We start from the raw sequence: 6000 nt of genomic DNA, 5'->3' as shown, positions 1-6000 counted from the left end.
AAGTACTTCTTTGTTGAAATTTTTCTGTCACCCTTGTTCTTATATATTCAATAGCTTCGTCCCCTTCTAGCCGAGCACCTTGGGCTGTAGTTATAAAACTCTGCTCTAGACTCGTCTCATTTCTTAGGGAGTTTAGATGGTTCCGAGATTTCGCAGCTGCCTTTCTATCTTTTTTATGTACTTCTGCCAGCCACTGAGCTCCCTTTCTTCTAATCTTTTCATTGATCAGAAGGGATGCATCCCTTCTACAGCTTAGAAAGCTTTCCCATTTTCTTTCAACATCATCTGTCGGTTCACCCCGCTGCTTAGCATGTCTGTGTTCCCTAGAGGCTTCCTGGCGTTTTGCGATAGCTCTCTTAACTTCCTCATCCCACCAATTTTCGGGTTTGTGTCTTCTTTTCTGGGGTGACTTGTCACGCGTCTTAGCAAGCTTTAGCTCAAAGAGTCTAATTAGATTCGTGTATGTCCACACTGTCTTATTATCCTCCGTGATTACTTTCTCAATTTGTTTAGTGGCTATTTCAATTTGCCTTTCTCGATAAAAATTTTCCTGTAGTTGCTCATCTTGTCTCCTTCCCACTTTCACTGCTCTTCAAAAACTTAGCTTGATATGTTTGTGATCACTACCCAGACGTCTGGAGCCACCTTCATCTATGTGCATTCCCCTGAGCTGATCATACATTCTGTGTGACATCAGTGCATAATCCATCGTCGACTGCAGCCTTCCTACGTCCCATGTTAATTGCCCTTCACACTTCTCGGTACTGTTGCAAATGATCAAATCAAGCCTTTCACACATATCCATGATCATTTTGCCTGTCGGGTCGGTATACACGATAAGCCTCGAACTACCCGCGAACCATCCGCGGTGAGTCTGAGATGGTAAACTGAAGAGCCCCGGTGATTCTCTGCAGTCGAATAGAGAGTCCGCCACTGCTGGTGGGGTAACTAGTGTGACAGAACCGACCTGTTAGGACGGGCTTTTTTGTGACGAGATTCCGCCATGACGTAGAAATGTTATTTTTGAAGGTGATTGCGCACAGAGACGTGCAGAGCTTCCGCTACTCCGAGTAACATGCCGTACACGCATCCTAGAAAGGCAGCTCGGTTGCTTGTCCGCGTTCAAGCTCCGTTGTATCCGTAAGTACGGTCACCGCGCACAAATAAATCAGTCATTCGGAAGATAAGGGCTATGCCCACTTTGGAACAGAAAAGTATCTGCTCAGGCACTTAACTTCGATTCCCCCAACGTGCGCGGACGCAACTTTTCCATTGGGGCCTCTCTCACTAATTTTCCTTTACCAACGAAATAAAATCGAAAAGATAGCGGGGCGCACTGCGATAGGTTTCGAAAACTGGCACCATGAGTATCGCCAGGGCTTGACTGAATAGCGTTCTGCATGAGTTCAGAGCGTGGCAGTCCCATTTATTCGTAAGACGGGATTCAATCTCTGCATTTTAGTCTCTTTGGCTCAGTTGCGTTGCAGCTGTTTTTTGTGTTGCAACTCACCTCACTTGAAAAATGTTTCATGTTGCATTATAAAACGTACAGCTGTGGAGACAGCCATAACTTAGTTGTGTGGGATTCAGCATTTTAACTGCCTTACACTCGAAGCTCCTAGAAACCTTTGAAGCTACTTAGATATAAAAAATAACTGATTTAAACTCCCCCGAGTGTCCACAAGTGACTAATGCCTCTTAAGGCTTGCTGTGAAATTCCATATCTAGAAAAGGCTGCTAAGAAACGGGAGTGTGCGCAGAAAAAACTGAGGGGGAGGGGGTCACATTACAAGTGCATCATTAGTCCTGAAATGTACATATACGTGTGACCTCTATTCCCTGTGAGATGAATTTGTGATAGTGCCTGTGTTTCTAAAGAACAATCGTTTAAACAGCTAAGAGAAACCTAGCTCATGACGTCGCACTGAATATTTGTTTGCTTATATCTTGTAGGTATCCTTCCTCCGAAAGATGCAATGACATACAAGTGGCAAGATTCCTAAACAGTTTGTCCACATCACATGTTCGGGCACTGGGAAACGTCTTGGGCACTGGGAAACGTCTGTGGCCATCGCAGTAGCTCAGTGCAGTGAAGCAAGTGTTCAGGAATCGTACGGCCGTACTAGCGAACGCGTTGCCGTCGACCGCTCGCCCACATTAAAATGGCGGTCGGTTCAAAATGCACAGTGTTGCCAGAGCACAAAGCAATTTCGAATATGGTTTATTGCTTTTGGTATCTTTGGAGACCAATGCCGAAATTCTCGCCTGTAGCGTGAATTCTCCCCTGTCGTGTGAATGCTGCCTGGAGAGAGTTCCGAATGACGTCACATGTCACGTGACTGATGCGTCCGCACGTCCATCGTGTGAACGCAGATTTAAGGGATAGTGGTAGACTGCCATTCATGATTTGAGTTAGTATAACACAGCGCAGTATTCAAGCAGAGTTTGTTAGACATTTCTACAGGCCCCTTTTTATGCCTTCATTTTATACTTTAGAACACAACGTGGTAATCATACTTCTGAATACTGTAATCGACTTTTCTAAGCTGGCTGTCAGGCAGGAAAAAGAACGTGCCCGTCGTGAGCAGCTTTACGTTTAATTCAAACGCTGCTGCCCTCTTTATGCACCGCTAAAAGGCTTGCGCAAACTGTCTCGTAAGTAAATGCCCCTTGTTAGCGCACGAAGGGTCAACGCATGGTTGAAGACGCGAGGCTGCTTTGCGGAGAGATCGAAGAGAAGAAAAACATCTTTATTTAGGAAAAGACAAAGACTTGCATGGGGCGCAATAGCTGGACGACTACTATGCAGTTATATACGTGCCATTAGACTAAGAGAGCTGCCCGGTTCGTTATTCTGACAAGGATGCGTTCGTTCTTGGCAGTAATTGGCACGTCTATTACGCTTTCCTTATCTTTCTTTGAATACCCAGCAATTTGCACGTTCCGCGCTGAAATGAAGGCGCAGTTTTCAAGGAGCGGACTGAATGCAAAGAGCACTCCGTTTCAAACCCTCTTGTTATGTGTGAAAAGCTCGAGACTCTAAAGAAAAGTAGAGGAAGAAGTGTGACATCCCGAATACTTAGCGAGCAAAGCGAGCCCTAATTTGTACCGAGTTTCACTAACCATCAGTAGTAAGTGCTTGCCTGTCTGCTTTCTATTTTAGCGTTCTCGTTTTTTTTTATTTTCATCCCGTTCTGTTTTGCTTACCCATGACACTTCTCAGAATCATCCAACATGCTAGGGAAGGGGGGGGGGAGATGAACAACAAGAGAGAAGGCAGGGAGGTTAACCAGGCACATGCCCGGTTTGCTACCCTACGCTGGGGGAATGGGAAGGGGGGAAAAGGTAAACAAAGGTGAGAGCTCCGAAGGCGCTAACAACTGCCTTTAATGAGAGCTACGGTTGACATGACGAAAGAACTGCAAAACATTCAGAAACTAGTTATTTCATCACGTCTTACGAACCCGCAAATGCTATCGAGAGCCGCCAAGGTTAGTCTAGAGCAGCCTATACACTTTCGCACATGTGAACACTTTCGCACATGTGAACAGACGTGAATGTTGAGCAACCACATCGAGTGCGTGACGCTTGAACATTCGTGGGATAAAATTGTCCCTGCATATCACAGTGAGGCGCTGTTACTTTTTAAAGTTCTTTTTTTTTCTAATGCGATGCATGCTCGCGAATTTAGCGGACGTGGATATACTCAGCAGCGAGTCTGTTTTTTTTAAGAAATAAGCCTTTTGCGGCATCTCTAAGCCACGCTAATATACGATTATTAACGCGAGTTTGGAGCAGGGATGGTTGAACTTGGCGTAGTAACGTAAAACGTCTCGTGTAGAACTGTAGAACATACCGACATCCTTCATGGCATACGCCTTTAGTGTAAATGTAAGCTTTCAGAGATATTGGTCTAGGTCGAATGACTAGCTCAAATAAACTTTCTAAAACTTCATCCAAGATGTTTATTCCCAGCCATTGTGGTTCCTTCTCATAAGGGGAGATTACGAGATGTGTAGCGGGTGCTTTTAGGGGTGAAGCTCCTTATAGTGGCCCCCGTTTGTCCCTCGTAGTCGTAGTAGTAGTCGTAGTGTGTAACCAGTCTTACGTTTTGACCCCCAAGGTGGTGCCGGTGAGAGATTTTTTCTGTGCGTTGTTGAACAATAAAAAATTCGCAGCGAGCGCGTTAAGTAAAAACCGAATTCTCCTGTCTCTCATTCCCCCCTTAGCAGACATTGGCATGTACATTAAGCACTATCTGACAAGAAAGAGTTGCTACGTTATACTCGCTGGACGTAACCTTTTTGGTTTTAGAAAGGTTTAGCGAGCGTTGGGCCACAGTGCCATGAATACAGTGAACTACTATATACCATGAACTCGAGGTGGTTAAAGGTCCATGGGAAGTAGACACGAAGCGCAAGCCGTAAGAAAGTGTGCGTATGCCACCTTTCGTTTAGTCCTGGGTGTATCGTTTAGCTCAGAGACAAGACGACGATGAACACGTGGCTGGGCCTCGCCATAACGAAAGACCCCTGGCCGTTTATTTGCTGGGCTTAAGTAGCCGCGCTCACAGCGGGGAAGGGGGAAAGAAAGAAAAGGAAGGAACGTAAAGCGCACGAAACGGTGGAGAGGAGGAGAAGACGATATCGCCTAGGGCGAATGCTGATAGCAGATGGTCCGGTCTGTTACATCTTCTCTTCACACATTTTCAAAACACTGATTTCTTTTGCACTCATTTACTTGATGGAAGGATGGCCCGTAGTGAAGGCGCTTCGGTTCGCTGCGCTGGCGTCCTGACCTGCGCAGGCCAGCCAGTGGGCTTCCTGGAGTGTCTGGAGAAGTGGTGGCGCTATAATCTTCTTCGGGCTGAGCTGGTTGCACCTGGTGACACCCCAGTGGGTTGTCCGGCGTGATGTTGCCGCGGTGTCCATCACTGAACTTCGTCGGGGGCCTCGCGTCGGGGTTCGGATTACCCTCGGAGCTGACCTTGTCGTTGAAGTTTTCGTCCGTTCGCAGCAAGTGTTGTCGGTTCCGTCTCAGGAGCCCATGGTCTTCCGTTCTTACCACGTATGATCGTGGTGCAGTCTCTCGTACCACTTTCGCTCGGCGTGACCAGCTTCCATGTTTGATCCGGACCACATTTCCGGCTTCCAAGGGTGGTAGTGGCCTGCCTCGGGAAGACTGTCGCTGTTTCCATACGGGTATGCCTCCGTCGACGTTGTATTCTGGAAGAGTGGCGTGCAGGCGACGACCTTGCAGTAGTTCTCCGGGTGAGTGACCGCTGTCAAGGGGAGAAGATCGATAAGCCAACAAACCAAGCCATACATCACCCCGAGACTCGTGGGTTTTCTTTAGAATACGCTTCACGATCTGTACCCCCTTTTCAGCTAAGCCATTTGATCGTGGGAACTCTGGACTTGAGGTGATATGCTCGAAGTCATATCGGCGCACGAAGGACGCGAACTCTCGCGATGCAAATTGAGGCCCGTTGTCGGTGCAAACTTGGTTGGGAATGCCGTATCGCGAGAAGATAGCAGATATCTTGTCGATTACTTCCGCCGCCGTGGTACCTCTGAGTTTCTCGACGTCGGGAAAGTTAGAATGGGCATCAAACACAACTACGTAGTGTTCTCCAGCGAATGTAAATAGGTCTATGCCTACGCGATGCCACGGTCGGTCGGGCGTCGGCTGAAGCAGGAGGGGTTCACTCGGTTGACTGTATGCGTACTTTCGACATACGCTGCACGTTCGCGCTCGTCGCTCAATGTCACTGCTCATTCCCGGCCAGAAAACCAGTCTACGGGCTCTAGCTTTGCACTTGTTCATACCTAAGTGGCCTTCGTGAATTCGCTCAAGAATTTCCGCACGCATTGATTTAGGCACCACAACTTTGCAACCCTTTAGCACCACTCCATTGACCACGGATAGCTCTTCCGCATACGGTTTCAGTACACCGTCTATTGCAATGCCATCTTCCATTTGTTTCATGGTGCGGCTGAG

Source organism: Rhipicephalus microplus, chromosome 3, assembly GCF_043290135.1.
Source record: "Rhipicephalus microplus isolate Deutch F79 chromosome 3, USDA_Rmic, whole genome shotgun sequence".
NCBI lineage: Eukaryota > Metazoa > Arthropoda > Arachnida > Ixodida > Ixodidae > Rhipicephalus > Rhipicephalus microplus.
The sequence above is the reverse complement of the archived record's forward strand: the minus strand, read 5'-3'. Positions refer to the sequence as shown.